The sequence below is a fragment of the Dermacentor variabilis genome, chromosome 3, assembly GCF_050947875.1.
Source record: "Dermacentor variabilis isolate Ectoservices chromosome 3, ASM5094787v1, whole genome shotgun sequence".
NCBI lineage: Eukaryota > Metazoa > Arthropoda > Arachnida > Ixodida > Ixodidae > Dermacentor > Dermacentor variabilis.
The window spans coordinates 53,415,541-53,437,142 of record NC_134570.1 but is presented as its reverse complement, the minus strand read 5'-3'; the positions used below and the strand labels follow the sequence as shown (position 1 = coordinate 53,437,142).

The 21,602-nt window shown below is 48.4% G+C and overlaps 1 protein-coding gene across 4 annotated transcripts in view; it reads right to left on the bottom strand.

Annotated features, from left to right (window-relative positions):
• The window catches only part of LOC142575614 (cationic amino acid transporter 4-like), a 153,884-nt gene that overhangs the window by 70,043 nt on the left and 62,239 nt on the right, over positions 1–21,602 (bottom strand). Inside the window, exon 1 of one of the 4 annotated variants that reach the window (XM_075685110.1) lies at positions 6,313–7,003. The exons of the other annotated variants lie outside the window; for them this stretch is intronic. The gene's annotated coding sequence lies outside the window, so the exon portion shown is untranslated. Of the gene's footprint in view, positions 1–6,312; positions 7,004–21,602 lie in introns of those variants that run through there. 4 annotated transcript variants of the gene reach the window in all.

The following is a 21,602-nucleotide window of genomic DNA, read 5'->3' as shown; positions in this document are numbered from 1 at the left end:
ACGTCTACCTTCAATGCCCCTTCCTCTATAGTTTTCATTTCAATTTCGACCACAGCGAATTTCCACGATGCCTTTTTGGCTACATTTTCTGTTGCCTTGATATGGTCATGATTAACAAAAACTGAGCCCCTCGATTTCCCTTCTTCTGTCGTTCATATATATGTATATATATATCGGTCCTCTAAGTGGCAGGCCGTGTGTGGAGTAGGCTTCTGAAAAACACTTTGCAATGTGGTGAACGCAATGTAAATCATGTATGCGGGGCCTCTAAGAGGTTCGATGTGATGCCTATCGCATTTCTCTCACATTTACCGCTAAATTACCACTGCAGTTCTTTTTTTTTTCTTTCTACGAGCTTTTTCTCCGCACCGTGGCAGCAGCGGCGTGCTACCCCAGAAAACTTGCGCTCACACGTGTTCGGCGCGCAAACTCGCAAAATATTTTGTATTGTCCACTCTGGGTGCGAGTTCTTGACGCATGCAAATACTCAACGGGCCCAGACATCACGTTCGTAACACTCATTCTTCATTTCGTAACAAAATCTTGCTCACAAGAGTTATCAACTGCGGAGAAAAAGTGGGTGACGTCTATAGAAAGCCCTAGATTAACCGATCAACGCGACGTCCCATTTCGCTCGTTCGTTCACCACAAAGATGCAAGATCCTCAGGTGCCGCGTCTCTTCGTCGCTGGTCTATGCGGTATACCTAACCGTCTTTCGAAGCTAAGTGCCACGGCCAGAGGGATGCCCAATACTTCTGCTTGCCTGAGTAACGTTTGTGCACTGTAATAGCATCGTGACGAAGCAGCGCACGGGTTCACACACACACACACACACACAAAGAAAAAGATAGAAAGAGAAAAAAAACGTCATTTGAGTGTTATTTTTAGAAGTAGAAAATGGGGGGGGGGGCGGGGGGGGGAGTTACGTGCCGAAACTATTTGCGTTGAGTTCGTTCATTCCTTTCGACATGGGCGAATTCTTCGGATAGAAATTGAATAGGACTAGTCATAGTATCGAATGGAATATCGAATGGTGAGATGCACACGCATATACGTATTTACAGGAAGTACATTTATTGCTGTTTAATTCAGCAGCATGGCTTAATTTACTGTCTAGTGCAAAAAATACAGCTATTAGGGACGAATAATTAGTTTTGAACGAAATATTATTAATTGTCATGTGAAAACTGCACAAATAGCCTCTGCCAGGATTCAAGCTTACCCGAGTTTATGAAAGCATTATCGCTCAAATATGCAGAAGAGGGAATATGCAGAACACCTTCGACGCCTTGTTCCAAGCAAGCTTGCCAAGCAATAATGGCTGCTCTATGAAATGGAGCTTTACAAGAACGCTAAGTAAATGGTTGCCGAGAAACGATTAGAAGCTGTGGAAGAAGGGAGGGAATGTCTGCCCTAACGAAGCGTAAAAGGTCCCTCTTGCAAGGAAAACATCACTTGTCGCATAGCGTAAAAGATAAAAACGCTGCGTGACCACAGACCGCCAAAAAAAACATTAAATCACGGACATCACACTAGACTCGCAGGTCGTCTCGCAGGCCTTTCGCCGAGAAACCGAAAACAAAACCCGCATTATTTCCATTTTGCTTCTGCATTCCTTCCAAAATTTTTGCGCTCGTTGCACTTATCATGCGCGATACCTTGTTTAGCCGACGGTGAACAGCAACAAGACTTTAACACAGTCGGTCGTTGTGAAATACCTGGTTAGACTCGAATATTAAAAAGTGCAGTGCAGTTCATTTTTTGCATAACAGTATATAGCTAGTGCGTAATATTCAATTCCAATTTTGAACTTCGAATATTCGCCCACTCTCTGCTTCGTTTATATCGAGTGTGTCGCATCGCACGGTAAGTTGCACTTATTGTATGCACATACGCAGATACAAACCTGCGCTGCATATGCGTGCCCGCGAGTGAAGAAGTTTAAGTCAAGTTTCCACGTCGTGACTGTGCGTGGTCGCTACTCTATAGACACTGCCACGATACACCCATATCGTCAAGCGAATACTGCCAATGGCGGCGTTCTGAGCCAATCAGAGAGGCCGCAGCAGCCTTCTGAGCCAATCAGAGCTGACGAGATGGCGAGTTTGAGAATACGGTGCGAGAAACGAGCGCACTCCCTCCGCGATAAAACGGACGGCCTCAATATTTCGGCGCCGTCCTCTTATCAAGGAGTGACTGCGCTTATCGCTTTCAGAACAGCGCTTCCTCCTCCATTCTACCAAAGCGAGAACATATCGAAGGGGAGTCCTTATCACCTATCTCAAACGCGTGCTCTAAATTTATATAGCACATGGTTAGTATGTTAGTGCATACGGAGCATGTTAACCACGAACACCAATTAGGTACATACGTAATGCGCAGTTGATGATGATGTATTAAACAATGGCACAAACTCACTGTGGGACATACATAAACGTAAAAGAGAATATGAAAGGAAGCCATCATAAATAAAATATAAAGAAATGTGTAATAGAGTAGTCGGTCTTGCATAAATAAGGACAAATGAAAAGAACTTGGAAGAAATAATAATACCTAAGGCAAATGAAAGCGCATAGATTAAGGGTGACTAAAATTTAGAACTCAATTATTAATATTGCTGTTACTCATTAGTTGCTCGCATGTTAAGATTAGTCATTTGTCTAAATGGTTTCAAAGGCGAAACTTTCTTCGATTTAAAGCAAAATTTGAGGTTTCTTAATACCTGTGTTGATACAGTTTAAAACGGTCTGTAAAACATTCCCTTCATGTCCCCCCCCCCGTAAAAAAAATAAAAAGAAAGAAAGAGAGCAATGGCGCCCACAGCGCTTTTCTGTGCGACAAAGCCATCCAATAAAGCGGGCCTTGATCTCTGCATGTCGCCGCCCGTAGCTCTTGCTGGCCGCGCTCGAGTTCTCAAAAAAAAGAAAGATAATAATTTCCAGGAGACTTTGTTATACACACGCACGCCCACCCGAAAAACCTCCGGCCATAATAACTGACGGCGCCTCCTTACCCCCTTCGCTAGTCCTAGTTCGTTGTGATATAAAACTCGCACTGAAGACACCAACACAAGCAGAGCTGAATACCAACGCGAAACTCTTCTTACGCAGCACACTCAGCTCCTTCTCTCTCTCTCTCTCTCTCAGCTCTTTTCTGTCTCTCTCGCACAGATAAACAAAGGCGAAGCAAGACAACTTTTGGCAGTTCGCCAAGCCGCGTTCGCACTTGTACGTGTGCTCGCGGAGGGTATTAAAAACAACAAAAAGTGTCTCTCTCTCAAGGAGGCAGGAAGTCTTAGAGTTAAACAGAGAGAAAGAGAGAGAGAGAGTGTGTGTGTGTGTAGAGGGGGAGAGGAGTGGGTTCATTGTAAACAGCCAATTTTAACCGAACCGGGCGGCTAGCTAGGTTGGGGGAGGGGGGGGGGGGAGAGAACTACGCAATCCGAAACCGAGAGAAAGTCCAGAAAGGGGAGGTGGCCCTGCGCGACGCAGCGTTCTCTCCGAAATAGCACGCGACAGAGTGTCTCTGTCTGCCCCCACAACTTGCGCGCGAGTCGGGTTAGAGCAAAGAAGACCACGCGCCGGCAAAAACAAAAAAAAAAAGACAAAAAAGAACGGCGGGATGCGGCGCCCTAAACGTCGCGACGATGATGCCAAAATAGGTGTCCGCGCAAGTTCCCCGACCACGCGGACGACAACGTATGTGCCACTTGGAGCGCGCCGGCATTGCCGAAGAGGTCTATAATAGACAGGCGGTTCCTGCAACCTCTTAGCCGTGGGTGACCCCTTGATCCGTTGACTCGGCATTCTGGGACCCCTTCGTACGGAGCTTTTTTTTGCGTTTGTTTGAAGATAAAGCGTCCACCAAAAGCGAGACGCTCTGCTAAAAAAAAAACGGGTTAGGTGTCAATCTAATCTAATTCAATCCAATCCAATCACATCCATACATCCATCCATCCCATTCCATTCATTCATCCATCCCATTCCATCCATACATCCTATTCCATCCATTCATCCATCCACCTATGTTTTATCATCCAGTCTCTATACAAGTATTGCAGTGCCATCATCATCATCAACATCGATAGCAGTGTATGATCGGTGAAATTAGTGACGTTCCATGACCAAAAAGTGCATGAAGTTGTATCAAGTCAGGAAGTCCGGTTAGACAACGAACCTCTTCCTTGCTTTTTTCAGTCTGCTCTGATCCACAGCGTAAGCATAAAACATCTACTTTCGTAAGATGCCTCGCCATGTACTTCGCCCACATCTACGCTACGCCATCCTCGTTAAAAGCGCACCTGATGAACTTGACTGTGTCTTCGGAACCTCTTCGGAGACATATAGCTAGTACATGAGAAAGCACGCTTTATATAACCTCCTTGACGCCGCCTTTCAACCGTTCTTCGAGGAAACGCTTCTTTTCTCTTTCACCTGCGCGTTCGCAGGTACCAGGCCTAAGTCCGAGTGAACACGGTACTCTTTATCTCTTTCGCACGCACGCACAAACAAGCAAACGCTATACGCAGTTCGTCGACAACGTGACGGCCGGGTCGGCGTGCTGACCCGGTCACTGGAGCGCTCCTTAACTATAACGGCAGTAAACGGCCGAGAATGCGACCTCGAAAAAATCGTTCGCCGCGAAGGAGGAACTGGGACGTGGCTGTAAATGCGAGCACCTTACGACCGTCGCATTTGGAGGCCCTCATTCCAGTTACGGCGGCTTTGAGAGGTGCTTAGACGTACTATAGAGGCGCGCTACTATACGTACTATATCGTCTTGCCCTAGACGTGTACTGTATCGGTGAGCAAGACGTAAACTTTGCGGCAACATAAACCGAATGTAAAGAAAGTGCGAGTGTTGCTTGCAGCGCTCGTTCGCCCCAGCTTTTCGCAATCATTCTTTTTTAACACCTCTGCACTTATTAGACGGTGCGCATGTACGAGGGAGCAAACTAGCTGGCTTTCCTGCTTAAATGCCACCGTATTTGACACTGTTTTTCGGTCTTTATAAAAGCAGAAAGTCATATGATTAGTAAATAAATATAATCTTTTCTTGCAATTCTAAAAGGAAAGGAAAAAATATAACTAAATAACGCAAGACTAAATGTTTTTGAAAACCGTGCCTCACCTTATTTGAACTGTTGACTCTGTGTTGCTTGCGCTTTGCAATATTAGGCAAGCCATCTTTCTGCGCTGTTACGTTTGCTGCAGTTGACAATGTTTATTCAACTGATCAATGATCTCATTCTTTAACTGTTGACAAAGTGAAATGACCATGAACGGGAAGACGCAACACAATGGCGCGCTTATATTTTTAGGCCCCGTACGAAAACATTCACACAAACGACAGTAACGCGACGTCACCGACGCGGAACTCCGTATATTGACGGGTGGCGCAAACTCTTTCTTTTTGTTACGAAAGCGAAAAGGAGGGGCTCTCACTCAATTTCCAGTTTCCGTGAGGTGTAAACACCAAAACAGTCATGCAATCGCCTAACCAACGAAGCAAACCAAAGAAGTAAACAAATACAGTAAAAGAAATCAATGCCCGATACGTGCTTTTTTCCTTTTGTCAACAGACATAACCAACGCACTGTCACTGGCGTCGTCGGAAAACAACAGCGAAAAAAGCGTCAACAACATCCTAATGTGACCCGACGTGTTAACGACTGCACTTTGTGTTTACCACAACGAAAGAACGCCAGCTTGACCAAACCAGGCTACAACTCAGTGTTTGTCAAGAGAAAAGCGTTCTGTCGTTCCCAAGGCCCCCGACTCACCTCTCGCTCAATTCTTTTCCTCTTTCCCAACCGCCACTCCCATTATAAGTTGCTAACGCAACGAGACGTAACCACAGCAATAACGTCATCCTCAACCTTTACCCCTTCCCTCCACACTCTTTCCGTAGGTTTTAGCTGCCCGTGTATTATACACAACACGCCTATGTTACGTCCCGATCGATGCCGTTTAACTGGCGGGCACACCTCTGGGTGTTGGGCGAAAAACAAGGCAATCAGCGATGCTGCGTTATACAAAAGGTTCACGGATCGCACCCTTTCAATACACACAAATTGCGCACCGAGTCAATTCCTTTTCACCTCCCAGTGTACTGCGCATCCGTGGTCGCAAGCACACGTCGCTCTCCACTATTCAGTTCTTCCTTTCCACAACGGAGACAGTAACACTGGTTGGCTTACGCCCAACGCGCCTTTTTCTTCAGCGCGCGTTAGGTAACAACAGTACGTTACAAACCAGCCCGGAATGAAAAGCGTTCAGAGAGAAAGCAAGGAACGAACTGTGCATACTCACGTCTTCCTCCTCCGCCTTCCAAAAACAACGGGACCGGTCCGTCTCGCAGGCGCGTCGTGTTCACGGGCTTTGAGGTGCGGTCTCGCCGCACAACTCGTCCCAACGACGGGACAACGACAGCGCAGCGCCTCGGCAACGCAACAACCGGCGGCGTCGCAAAACGCGCACAGCGACGCAGCAATGCCTCCGTCGTAGCCGCGCGCGTGGCAGCGAGCCCCCTTCTCTCTGTGGCGCCGGCGAGCTTCAACGCGGAAGCCGCTGCAACAAAGCAACAACGCTCCACTGCCGCCTCCGCTGCCACTAGCACCGCCGGTGAACCGCGGGATTCAGTCCAACAGAGTCGTCCCTCTTCGAAGCGGCTCGCTGCCGAATCCCTCGTGACACACTGCGGTACTGAGAGACGCGGCGCGATTCCTTCTTTTCTCTGCGCCTTTTGCGAGGTCCAACCGGTTTAGGGCAAAAACGCCGATGAGACGAAAAGGTGCTGCTGGTGCTGCTGTGGTGAGCGCGTCGCAGGGACAAGCGAGGTTTCTGTCTCTGTCCGCGGGAGTAGCAGACGATGCACCGGCAGGCCAGTAGCAGACGACGACGGCGACCAGACGGAAGAGAGACGGGTTGACCTGGCCGGAGCCGAATCCAAACAACGGGAACCAAACCCCACGCACCCCGATGCTACCGGCGCCGCGCTCTAGACACGCTCTCCCTCTCACCCTCTCAAGCGCAAGCACACACGCACACACACAAACCAACGAACGCATGCTTGCAGTATCGCCCCGTCCAGCCTAGCTGCACGCCGACACCCTTTCCCCCGGTCTCGAAACGCCCTCTCCTTCTTCACCGCATCCTCCTCACCGACTCCGGGGTCGGTTCCCAGCAAACGCCAAGAGGGGGTAGCGACGCGGAATCGAGGGTTAGAGGGGGGGTGGAAGGAGCATCATTACGTCAACGAGGAAATGATAACAATAATAATAAAAAAAGGGGCCGGATTGGGGAAGACCGGGTGATTGTGCTTTGCAGTTGAGTATTACTTGCTCTTTATTTTGTTTCTTTCCCGTTTTTCTTTCGTCTTTTTTTTTTTTTTATCTATCATCGCCGCCGAAAACGACGCTTTTTGTTCGCGGGCAAATCCGGCACGATCGGTGTTCGCGAAGTGTTCGCCCCTGCTTTCTCTGCCACGGCACGCGCACCAACTCTCCGTCTGAATTACTCATTTTTTTCCCTTTCGGTGGTCGTCTCTGGGGCCTGGTGGAGAAGCTCCGCACACGGAGCCAGCGGCAGATTGTGGCACGCGCCAGCAGTGAACACCGGGCATCCTGTGTTGTTCCCCCTCCCTCGGCACTGAGATCCTCTTAGAGTGTTCGCTGTCTGCCGGCAAAAACACTAAAATATAACATCCCCAACAGCTGCACCACGGTGGTCGGGAGAGAACGGCCGACTTCGTAGGTTCGGCCATTTTGTTTCTCATCATAGCCTTCCTGAGCCTCGCTCTGTACGAGGTCGGTGCTAGAGAAACATGTGAGGGTGTGCGTGATTTTAAAGAAAATTAATTATAATTGCAAGCCTGCCAATCATATGTAGCAATTAACGACAGCGTTGCGAACAGCTTACAGGATAGCGTTAATGATACGCCAGACAGAGCAGGATTTGTATCAGACTCTCACGTATGCTTCATTGCAAAGAAATAATAATAATAATAATAATAATAATAATAATAATAATAATAATAATAATAATAATAAATCAAGCAGTCTAATAAAACTGTTTATTAATCTGCAATTCCTCGAAGGTTGCCCTGCGTGAAATGCGAATATTTGTCAGTGCAGGAAGAAGTCCTTTACACATAAAGATAACTTGGGATTGCGATGAAAGAAGCATTAACTAAGCTAGTCATTCCTTAATTCAGAGGTCACGAAGGAAATTTTTTTCTTCCGTGGATTTGCTATGCACTATGAGGCTGCCCCTTCAAATACGACTGCTTACTGCGCTGCGAAATGTCAAAAAGAAAGAAAACAAAAAAAGAACAAGGAAAATAAAGATTGAAGAATAAAAGGCGAGACCAGTTGACAGTTAGCCATCTGTCCGTGCTCTCCGCGAGGTGGGTTCGTTTGTTGGTGAAACTGCAGACAACATGAACCCTTTCGAGCGGCCTCTGGCATCCTACCAAATTCGCTTCCACCAGCACACCCTCTGGCGGCGATTGAGATGTCATTGGCGCACCGTTACCCTACCCGTATATACCAGTTCGCCTCTCCCACATTTCTTCTCCTTTCTCTCTCTCTCAACTCAAATCTCTTCTTCTCATACGCCTTCGTCGCCAGCAGGCCGAATTACTCCCTTCTCCTCTACCGCTGCTCCCTCCCCGCACTTCCTCCACGCTTCCTCTCGTCGGCAGACTTCCCTTTCCTGCTTCCCTCCCTCCCAGCCCTCCTCCTTCGTTTCGTTTTGTTCTAATTCGTTTCTTTCCAATCCCAAGCTGCAAAAAAAACGAAAAAGAAAAAGAAAATTGCAAGCGGCAGTAGGCGTAGCTGCTCTTGAAAGGGCACGCGTGAAATGGTAGGGAGAGAAGGCCGGGCACGTGTGTGTGTGTGTGTTTGTGTGTGTGCGTAAAGCGGAGAGGGTTTGGAGCGCATATGATTGCTGCAGATAGCGGAAGGGGAAGGTCCCATCCGACGTCACTTCCGGCCCGATAGCATAACGCTTCAAGGTAAACTCCGCTGCCCGCTTGCTTGGTTTACTGCCTCGTTTATTGATGTGACTGTTCTTGCCATTCTTGTTGTTGTTGTAAGCGTTCCCTCAGAAATAAACAAAATCGTGTGGGAGTGGCGAGGGGAGGGGTAGGTGTTCGAGACGGGAACCGCCGTTCTTAGAGATGGAAGCTGCTGAAACAAGTCGAGTTTTTTTTTCAGCTTTTAGGAAGTAGTCTCGAGCGAAGCTAACCCGATTACTACCCCCCTCCCCCCGAAGCACATTTGTTCCATTTGTGTCATCCATTTTTTCGCTTCCGCTGGGAACTCGCTGCTCCTGAAACCTTCGAACGTTAATCGGAGAGATAGTCCGAACGCCATCACTTTGAGGTTCCAGACAGAGCTCAAGTTGTCATCTTGCTTTAAAAAATGCATTACATCTCTCACCCTCTGTCCTTTTTGCCACAGTGCAGAACTAGTTCTGGATGTAAGAGGTGTCTACCACACTATATGCGTCTGTTGCGCTAGTAACATCGAAAGCAATTCAGAAAGTTCTACACATCAACGCTACGTTTCGGATATGATGCACAAACCAACGAAGTGCTTCGGTTTAACCTTGACAAATGTGTTTGTTCAGGGTGCGCCCAAACTACTAAGTTCTGGTGTACCGCCGGAGCCCGAGTGCTATAATGGCCGCAGTGTCCGTCAGTTGAAGCATGGACCTCAGCTGATTATCGTAGCGATACCACTGCGCTAATAGCCCACTGAGTACCTACACCAGCAATTTTTGTTAAGGGGGGGGGGGGGGAGCACCGTTCGGAGAAAAAGGCCAACCAGGGGCTTGGATTTCGGGAAGTCATTTGAAGCACCGGCGATTTCGGCGCATGAAATTCTACTCCCCCATTCCTTTCTGTCTTCGTTCCTACTTCGTCTTTCTTCTTTTTTTGCATTTTGAGGGAATTATGTGTGCTCTGTAGAGTGCTTAATGACGAAGTGCTCTAAAGGAAGGTTCAATGTGCTTTAAAAAAAAATCTGCTCTATGTTGCGTACGAGAGATATGTGGGATGACATGGGAAGCTTTCGGATTTCAGAAGGTAAAAGCGGGGAGCAGTTAGCTTTTCCTAGTAAGTACGTATAAAAAGGTAGGTGACCGTTTACTTAACTTCCCTGTCGCGGACTATGCGGAAAGCGCCGTCTGTCTACTTAGGTATTTTCTTTTTCTTTCCCTTTTTTTAGAGATATTCCGGGCTTATCAAGTTTAAAGCACACAGTTGGCAGGGCTACAGGCCAGATGCCCAAGAGACTAATGAGGTCACATGTTTAGTATTTCGCCTAATTTCTTCAAATCTCGGAAAAGAAAACCCACGTGAAAGATAATGTCATGAAAAAAAAAAAACTCCATTTGGGTATACCTGAGCGCGCCCTCTACAGTCTGCGAAATAAAACTTATGCCACAAAACAAGTAGTTAGAGAATAAGCTGAATGAAAGTTAGCTAATTCGCTAACTGATCACACCTTGAGATATACACCGAGAGAGCCCTTGCTCAGATTGCCTGGCAGTCGCGGGCTGACCTCAGCAAGTGCAGTAAGGACTATGACCGTTACAAAGCCTTACTGGACTTCTTGGACATTCATATATTTTCACTGTGCATTAAGGCATGCTTCATCGCAGGTTAAAAAAAAATGCCGCAAATACAAACGACAAATATGCCGCAGAAGAAACCTTCTAAAAAAGAAAGAAAGAAAGAAACAATGTGCACTGGTATCAAACGCCTTTCTTTCTTCTTTTTCGTTTTTCACCAAGCTTGACTCAAGTTACGTGAAACATTCGGTACAAACGACTGCTAAATCGATGTAGGAATTGTATGCTCATCACATCCCGTATGACCATTCATTCAGCGATTTAACGTTGTGCAGTAGATGCCGGTGATATACTCGCCGCCAACGTTTCCAATACGACAACTTCATTCGAGGGCTCATAGAAATAGGGAAGCGCATGATGGAACGCATAGATTGTGACACATGTAGGAAATAACTTGAAATTTCCGGGGGAGAAGGAAGGTCACCGCTATATAGCGACACATGGACACTATACTGTGTAACACGGCCACTATATCCGGCTAAAAAAGCTGAAGCAGTGCGTACATTTCTAAAGGTCTACGAAGTGCTACTGTGCACTACATCAAACTGGGTATACATCACGATCTCCCTCGGGCCCGCGTGCGCAAAAAAATAAATAATAACAATAACCCCGATTCGAGTTATATCCGTTTGCAAACCTGCTACAGATCGCGTACACGACCTTCATACCGTACAGATGCATGGAGATTAGCACGTAGTGCTGACTTATGGTAATTATAGCGTGGTACGTTGAGCGAAGTTTCCTGCTTGTTTGTTTCACTTCCGCCAAGCAAAGCTGCGTTGCGACTACGGGTAAGCGATCCACTGTAATCGCGCGAACGATCTAATCGCACTGATGCGAAAGAACGGCGCACGGCGTCAAACAAGGCAAAGATAAGTTAGCTTTTGTTTATCGTTTTATTTTATTTTATTCTGATACCGCGTTGACGGCAGTGATGCCGGTTATGTTTATGCATGTAGGGGTGCTAATTGCAGCGAAAGTGCTTTTCGTGCTCCCCGCCACTTCACACCATGCACTGCGACGCGCCTCAAGGAATTTATTCCCTAAATTAGAATAAACGTATACAATAATAAGACCTGAAGACTTGTATTCTACGCCTCTTTTTTGCATAGGCATGTGACATTTCATAGTAATTGAGGGCAATTTTGGTTCTGCGGGTTACAGGTTATCGTAGGACGATGCTCTCGAGAATGGCAGTTGAGATTGAAAAAAGTGTTCCCTAAATAATAAAGGGAAACAATATTATCTTTTTTTATCTTCTTTGCAATTTGTGCTTTATGTCCAACTATCTAGCCTATTTTACAACACTCTCTTATTCGTAATACGAGATACAAACTTGCACAATTGACTGTACGTTTAACAATTTCGCCGGGGGCACGGAACTGTAATCAAATATGGTTTTGATAAGCTGAAATACGCATTCAAAAATCGGAGGTTAAACCCTACACAATTCCGTAAATTTCACCCGAATAACTTAACTATAACGAAATTAGATTTCTGAGGAACAAATCCCTTTAAGCAATGAATGAATGGCTTAAACGCAAGACAATGACAGCATTTTCTTTCACTCCCGCGTTTTCTCGCTTTTACTGCGAGCGCAGTTAAGAGCTAGCAACCCGGTTTGCTGTGTCTGTCCTTTTCGTTACGTCATCACCGTCCCTCAGGCCATATTCTCGGCTTCAGCCTCACCGGAGGCCGAACCCACAAAGCTTTCCGTTCGTAATCGTTCTTTGCCATTGGCCAGCCGGTCTCGCTAATATTATGTCCTGCATCAGGATATATAGTGCAGTATTTCTCTCTTACGAAACAGATCTATCGTAAGAGCTTTCTTTGCGGATATGTGCGCATGTGTTGAACAGACAACATTTGTCATGAAACACGCATTCACAGCGCATGCCCTTTATCTTAACTCTTCTCGGACAGTGAAACATTAAACGTGCAAAACAATATCAGTGGTTAAACCTCAAAATGACGTAATTCTACTGGCGCGGCTCCTTACGTTTGGCTTAGTGGCGCCCGTGCAGTTGTCATTACAAGCCCTACACACGGCGTGTTAAAGCGTTTAAAGGGACACTAAAGCGAAACAATAAATCAGTTTAGACTAATGAAGCATTGTTTGAGCACCCTGCAGGCAGTAATTTCAAAAAAATATATATAGTTTGATTATTAGTGAGGAAAAGAGGAGGAGGAGATAAACTTTATTATAGAAGAGGTCTTAGGCGGGGGTTGGGGTGACGTTCCCCTCCCCGCAGTGGGCTCCTCTTCTAGGCCGGACGCCAGGTGGCCGACCGACGATGTCGTTCGGCGACCTCTTCGGCCCGCTCCGTGACTCGGAGTTGAACCTCCGGGTCCGAGCTGAGCAGCGCGGCCTCCCACTGCAATTGGGTAGAGAGCTGCAGACTGTTCGACGGCTTGTCTTGATTACATGAGTATAGGATGTGTGGTGTGTCTGCCTTATGGTGCCCACAGAGAGAACAGACGGGGCTGAACTGCTCTGGGAACCATATGGAGTATATGTACGGATTAAAGAAAGTGTCTGTTTGGAGCTGTCGCCAACTGACTTGTTGTGTTTTACTTAGAGATCTATGTGGTTCTGGGAAGATTTGTCTTTCTTTCTTAAAGTGGGCAGTAATTTCTTTGTAGGTCGTCATTCGCTCCTTGGCTGACCTGAGCTCGGGGTAACGCACCTCCCGGTTAACTACGAATCCCCGGGCAAATTGGTGCGCCGCCTCATTTCCAGGATGGCCTGAATGGGCGGGGACCCAGGTCAATGTGATCTGGCGGGTATTGGAGATTTTTCGTAATATTTTGATGGCTGCTGAGTGGGCCCTTCCTTTGCAAAAATTTCGAATTGCGGTTTTAGAGTCGCTGATGATGTATTTGGCAGGAAATGAAGGTCCAAGTATCAGTATTTGAATTTCGCGCCGAAACCCCGACGCCGCCACGTCAGTCTGACGTCAGGGATACCAAGGTATGTTTTCGCATTTGGGCCGCGTTGGCTGAGTAAAGGTTCCCGGAACTTGCCGTGTTTAATAATTGGTTCCTTTAGAACACAATGTAGTCAACCTGTACCGCTATATATATTTAGTAGACCCTAGAAGATTCCATCAAAATTCAAGACGTCACAGCCAGTGCGGGAACTCAAGTAGGCGTCGCCACCCGTATTTCGTTCTTGCACTTTTTCTGGCTTACCAAACGTCTTGTCGTTGTAAGAGTGGTGTTTTTGGTGTTGTAGAACGGTAATTTACTGATGCAGAAGGAATCATTTTTCCATTTAGTGTCCCTTTAAGTGTGCCAGAAATATTACCGCACAAGCGTATGTCGCGTCCGCGTTAGTCAGACCCGCCTGTAGTTGAACTGTAACCGTAAAATCTCGCTATTGCAGTCAGTGCTTTCGGGTGAACGTGCTCTTTCTTTTCTCTTTTTAAAGAACCTTGCAGACGTACCCGGTCAGAGCCTCGTGATGTCGCATTAAGTGATTGACCCTAAATGTGAGTTACACCATCGTCTGGGCGCGATTTTCTTTTTCAGTCGACAACAACACTCCGCGTCTGCCCGAATCCGGTGCCTTAACCGAGAAAACTGCAGTAGATTCCAGACGCTCATTCCGGAAGCAGACGGCATTCAAAGCCGAGATCCTCCGCGTAAAGCGCCAGTGAGACGTCTCGCATCGCATACGCCGTGAGCGCCGTCTGGCTAGAAGATTAAGCGTAATCCTCGCTCTTGGAGGTTGACCGACGTAACAGAACAGGCTGACGCGTATCTGAGGGAAGACGGGCGTTATGTGGGCGTCGCGAGCTTCTCTTTCGCGGCAATATAAACATGAGCTCGTTTCCCGTCAACGGGCCAAAAAACAAGAAACCGCCCCCTTTACGCAATAGCTTCCTGCATCGCCTTCTGCTGTACACGCTGCAGTTCGGTGCAGTGCTACGGACGCCGCAAGCGTTGTTCGCCCAATCAGAATTGCGAGAAAACCGAGCTAGTCATCCCCGCACAGCTATATCCACCCGCTAAGCGCACCGCGCGTGAAACACACGGAAGAAGTGTCAACTTCTCCTGTGGTAATGAAGACGTCTTTAAATCGGGATTATCTCGAGGCCTATGAATGGGATGGGGGGACAGTATATACAGTACTTCTCGTAACATATCGGGGAGTCTAACTTGACTCCCCGGATGATGGAGAGGAGGGCGCGACACGATGGACCATTTAGCCATTTTCTGTGCAGGCCATTTTGGTCTCGATGGCTCATAAACGTTAAGCTGCGTGGCGACGCCGAGTAGCGCCACCTGGTGGTATCCAGACGAGTCTATACTGTCTTCCAAGGAGCTTGTTCACGCCGGAAGTTGATGGGCCAACGGACGCACTAACAGCCTCCAGTGTAAATGAACGAATCGGAAAGACGTGCACTTTTTTTCTGCCTGCATCTAGACGTCTTGCTCAGCACTGAACAAGCAATTTGCCTTCATTGGTTATTAGCGTTGACAATATGGTATCGCGTTTGAAGAGCATATACGAAACGAACGTAGTACACTTACTTGTTCGCCCGGAGGGCGCGCTGCATGCAATTGACGACGCGAACAACAGTTGAGGCTCACATCAACGGATAAGAGAGAGATAGAGAGATACAGAGAGAGGACATGTGGTTTGGGTGCACTTAGGACAATCACACGCACAAGGGCGAACGATACGCAGTATCGAATCGACGCTGAAATACATAACATGCGCAAAACGATGTTATCATGGAAAGCGTTCGATGAGATATCTCGTCCATGTCTATAGGCACCGGGCGCGGGATGAGTTTGGACCAGTGGCGCCTTCATGCGGTGGCGCCACGAATGTAATGGTACGTGACGGCCAGGCCAGCCTCGGCAGGCGCTGCCGCCAGCTACGTTGATTTATATGTTCTGTCGTTTTTAAAGCGAATGTTTTTCCACCTCTTCACCAGACTATCTGGGCGCTGCAACTTCTGCGGTCTGGCTCGTTCGTGCCGTTGGGTTTCTTGCAACACCACCAGATGGCACTCGTCTCCTCACATCCCGGCCGGCACCGCCGCGGTAGCTTAATTGCTTTTCACAATTTACGTGTATGGCAAGTGTTGTGCTTGCTTGCCGATGCAAAAAAAAAATACAGATGCTGGTCTGTGCAGGCCACGTGTTTGGCTGTGATAGTGCAAACACTAGAACCCTCCATAGCCTGAAGAGAGCGCGTAGAGCTGGCGTCTTAATAGCTTGCTGGCCACGTATGTACAATGAGCACGTAAACACGTGCCAGTAAAATGGCTCCAAAGCGTGCACTCAGCGTCGAGGACACCCAGGCCCGAACGAAGCGTCGCGCGTGACAGGAGCGTCTTCGCTACGCAGCGAAATGTGGTGCAGAGCGCTGCTGCCACGATGCGATGTGCCTTGTGAGGCAATGATAATGCTCAACCCTCGCAGAGATTATGAACAACGACGCACAACAACGCCTCAAGCGCCCCAAACACAGCGCCCCAAAGCCTCGGCTACCACGAGGCGAGAATGGGAGAAACTGACACGCTCTCGCTGGTGACGCAACGAAGAAAGTCATTGATTCTAGTGGCCGAATGGAAGCTATAGAGCGCACGCAAGTGGTCGTGGTATGTGAGACGTAAAGTAAACAGTCGAGCGCCTTTATAACGAAACGCCTGGGACGTTGTACTGGCATCCGTTGTAGTGGTGTTCAACTGTAGTCAGTCGTGCGGTTTCAACATCGCGGAGCTGTGCCTGCGGCGTCAGAGTTTGACCCCGCCATCTAGGCTATGGTAGTTGTGCCGATGATTGCACTATTGGCGCCGAACAATTCACCCGCATGCCTATACGTGCTATCGTTCATAGCCACTGCGGTCACTCTGGCAATCTTCGTAGTGTTCTGAAAAAATACCTCGTCATCGTGTAATTAGCGAGAAAAATCGAAGCAGTTTTTTTAACCACTTCGGTTGCAACTAAAGCCTCTTAGCTCAATATCTCCCACGAGAAGCCCTTACAGACTACAAATGCGATGTTGAAGGTCTTATTTTTCAGCAACGCGCTTTTCTTTTCTTTTTTGAGAGCGGAAAAAAAAAAAGGACACCGACACCTCGCTTGCAAGAAAAATCGCATTACGTGAATGTCACCGTGTAGCTGCGATACTTGCATGTGACCGAAGATGACGTCAAAAAGGGTTCATTGAAAAGCGGCAGATGACCGTTGGCCACTGGGGTACACACGCAGTGGCACACAGCGGCCCCACGGATACCATACCCAGTGGTATGTATTTTATACATTTTTCATACATAGTCGGTGAATATTTTTTTGTACTCTTCCCCTATGTACGTGACTACGTACGCGACAATGTTAACGTGTGCAGCAAAAATACCATCTCGAACATAAATGCTGGAGCTCCACATCTTAGCTTGCCGCGGTGAGCACTGTTGGCGGTGTGCATTTATACATCGCAATTTGCACTAGCTTTTTTAAACTAAATTAAGTTAACTGAAATAATGGGTTCTTAGGTGCCAGAACCAATATATGATTATGAGGCACGCCGTAGTGGGGGACTCCGGGAATTTGGACCACCTGGGGTTCTATAACGTGCACTTAAACCTAAGTACACGGGCGTTCTCGCATTTGGCCCCCATCTAAATACGGCCGCCGTGGCCGGTATTCGATCTCGCGACCTCGTGCCTATAGCAGCCCAACACCATAGCCAGTAAGCAACCGCGGCGGGTGCACCGGTTTCATGCTTCATATAATCACCTGGATGCCGTGAACGCGGCCTGCCTCGTACAAGTGGTAACCTCTCTCAAAAGCAGACACGCGCAAATGCGTTTTTCGGTGCGTTATTACAAGGCCTCGAAACGCGCAGCGCGAAGTCACTAGAAGCACCCCAAGCTCCATCGCCTCGTACGTCGTCTGCTACACATGCCAGTCCTGCTACTTCTGCCGTTCGCGGCGCTGTTTGCCAGCATGTTGCTGTTGCGTACAAAAGCAAAGTTCGCAATAGGGGATCAGAAAATTTGGTCGTGGGAGCTCATAGTGTTTTTTCGTTGTTTTTTTTTCTTTTTTAACCTACGTACGACATTAGGCAGTATAATAGCAAGAGCTTGGTGGCGCAACCTATCACCCCGTTCCAAAGGGTACACACATAACGTCCATCCATCCATCCATCCGTTGCTGACGAACCCACTGGCGCCAGCGGTGCGCGTGAAATGTGGGCTCGGCGGAGCGTAGGCAACGCTCTGCTAAAACTCTCTATTCATATCGCTTGCTACTGTTAACATTGGCTGAAAATTTCCGTGTTCGCACCCAATGCAGAAACAGTGGACACCGCCGATGATGTCGTGAGGTGTGTGCGCACGTCGAAATTTTATTTATTTGATTACTTGCTACCCTCCCAAAGCAGCACATAGGGGCAGTGTTAACAAAATGCACATAAAAGAAGACTTTCTTTTTTGTCCCTGTGGTTGGGAGCTGTTCTTGTAGAGGAGAGCGTGAAGAATTAGGGCTCCCAACATTAAACAGTACTGAAGCACATATAACACCGCCCAACGCCTTAATCGCATCGTAAGACTTTCTTAAAATCCAACTACGTCAAGTTCAACAGATGAGATTAGCAGAGCTAACGTTTCCACACCTAAATATGCAACTTTGGTAAGGTTCTACCGATGAGATTACGAGAAAGAATGTTTCCACATCTGAATAAGAAAAAAAGTAAGAGACAGAAGCAAAGCAGGACAGGGTCATGTCATGCGCAGATGAGATAAGCAGGGGTCCGCTAGCCTAAGAGAATGGGTGCTAAGAGAAAAAGAACGCCATCGAGGACGCCAAGGGATTAGATAAACTGGTAAGATCAAAGAGTTTGCAGACACCATAGGGTGGGTGCGGTTGACGCAGGATATAGTCTCTCGGACATGTACAAGTCAGACCTTGCATCTGCAAATGACTTAAAATGTAGGCTGATAATGACGATGATTATTCTGCTGATGTTGATGAGCAGGAGAAGGAATTCAATTTTGAAGTACAGTGAGTTCGAAACTGCGTAATACTGCCTCCCCCTGACGGAGTATTACATGAGGGGCGGGCATGAGAAAAGCGTTTACAACTTGATATATATATATATATATGCGGCTGCCATGGTGTGGATCAAACCCACGACCTCGGACAATGCCATAGCCACATAGCCACCGTGAGCACACAATTGTTGATTTGACGTGTGACCACTTTTGTAGTGTCGTCTAGGCCCTTCGATGCGCTTTTATGCGGCTCTGCTCTTGCACGTCCTGCGTAAGTCGTCCGCTTGACAAATTTGCTTTGGTGTTTATTTTTCAGAAATAACGGGAACGTACCGTATCGTACCTTGGACTTAAGTTTATCTCGTTTGCCCGCAACCGCTGTCTTGTCTATGCTAGTAGCGCATATGCTTGCCTTCTCACGTCACCTTTTCCCTATGCTCCCCCTCCCCCCACCTTGTATGGCAACTGCAAGCAGAGAATGGCAAGGATGTTATTCACTCACTTCGCAACTGCGTCGCTTCTAGCCATTCTTTGCCTCCTCTCCCCCTTCTCTCTACCACTCTATCTAGCTTCCCTCTCGACTTTGCACGTTAGGAGAAAAGTAAGCGCTGCAATATCTGCAAGCTTTTGCGGGGGGATCACGGATAATTACAGCTGTCAAGAGGCTAACGTGGCGACGCCGAGGGAGCTCCAGATGTTATTGTACGCACTTCGACACGGCGCCAAAGTCCGAACGAGTTTCTCGCGTCGCCTTTCCTCTCTGCCACGCTCCTGTGATGTACACACACACATGCTCCTAACGAACCCCCGATGGGGTGCGTCAGACAGCAGCAGCAGGGAGAACGTCGAAGGAAGACGCAAAGAAAGCGTCGCTATAAAATGGTCGATCGCTCTCTCTCAAAGGAAACGATTACAACACCAAAGTGAGACGCGTGTTCTAAGAAGCAGTAGTAGCTTCGGTGCGCGTTCACCAATGCAAGCTCGTAAATGTGCACGGTCTTTAAGCTGCTGGCCACAGTTTCGGTCCAAGGGCGAAGCATTGACAGCGATAAGCAAACGCGCAAGGCATTGCGCTACCTGCACAGCGTCAACAAGGCATACCGAAAGCATGGCGCGCGCCAGAAAGCCCGCCTTACAGCCGACGCGACAGCAGCCGCACGAATGGAAATGCAGACACGATGCGCTTTCGCCGTGCATTCGTCATGCCTGATCGCGCACGTCCGACAACACAAGTCGTTGCCCGGGTTCAGCGATGAGGGCCTCGTTAAAGGTGACGCGTCCACGACCGACGTCGGATCGCGGCCGTGGGAAACGAGAACGCTTTACACGAAGCGCGCGTGTCCCAACCAGCTAGCGCATGCACGCCGGCCGCCGTCCCGACCGCCCGCCGAGCTGTTCCGCCGAGACGATGGCTAGGGTGCCTCGATGGAATAACTACGTGCATCAACTGGGCCAAACTAATACACTTTGCGTCGATGTGTGGAGGGCAGGTGCGCATTGAGGCCACTGATAGAGGCACCCTAACGATGCGTGGAGGGCAACACCTTCTGCACCCTCCGCGGTGGCACTATGCATAGCGGCTATGGTGTTGCGCTGCTAAGCAGGAGGTTGCGGTATCAAATCCCGGCCGCGGCGGTCGAATTTCGATGGAAGGCGAAATTGCAAAAGATAAAAAAAATTCCCGTGTCCCGGGCGTTGAGGGCACGTTGATCAAAATTACTCCGGAGTGCCCCACTGCGGCGCGCTTCAGAATCAAATCGAAGTTTTGGCATATAAAACCACAGAATTAAATTAAATTCAGGGCAACACCACCTGGCGACGTCCTCCGACCATCCGCCAAGCTTTCAGCTCCCAGTTACTGTATAGGGTCTCAGGGAAATTATAGAGTAACACTGCACCGAACTACACCAAACGTCACAGTAGCGTCATCTCGTGGGGATGCGAGGAAATTAACGTGATGATGATCTCGTGACGTAGGTACATGGAATGAATTTTCACTGTAGCGCGGCAACACACACACACACACACACTTTCGTGTTAAAATCAACATCTGCAAGGCTGCCGCCGTTTTTTTTAATAACTCATTGAATGACAATAGATCGCGCCTTCCTTCGTAAAGGTTCTCGGGATAAAAGTGCACACCTATTGCTCCAGAACAGCAAGGCACGTGAGACCCCGTAGGGCTACCGTACACAGTGTAAACAACTTTGTAACACTGCAGCATTTCCGGCGTCCGTGACCCACAGCTTCGAGGTGGCGGCGCGAGTTTTCGTTACATTCTTTCGCCTAGACACGCTCGGAATCACTCTTGGCATGGATGGAGCCTCCTCACAGTTCTCGCATCGCTCCCTACCGCTTCTCTTCTCGCAGTATTCTTTTACAACTATCGCGAGATCTCGGACCTCCCACCCCCCCTTTTTTTTTTTTTGACTCCTTCACGCGAATCCCTCGGGTAGCCCAACTACATTCTCAGCCGTTCCCCGTTAGTACGTAAACAAACAAACACTCTTGTCTTTATCATCAGCGCCGGCGCAACCGCCCCCCCCCCCCTCTTTCCTCCCAGCTTCTCTTGCTCCCATCGCCATCATCTCAGGGTCATAACAATAACACGAACCGCGTCGACGTTCGTGCGCCGCCGTCGACAACAAACAGGACTCGTCGGGGGCCGTGACACAAACGGGCGCAACAGAAAATAAAGAAGGCAGGAAAAGTAATTGCGCGCGAAGAAGCACGTGTAACGAAAGCAAGGCGACGACAGCAGCATTGGCAAACGGCGCACGCCGCGTGTTTTCCACCTTGATGAGATAGCAGCCGCGATTGAGGGAGGTTTGGATGGAGGAGATAAGGGCGTCGTCGCGATCGTGAAGGCTTCGTGGCGGCGGCGATAAAATTCCTGCAGTTTTGTTCGGGGAGTTTTGCATCTGGAGGCCTCGCCTCGCCGTTTCTGAGCAGACG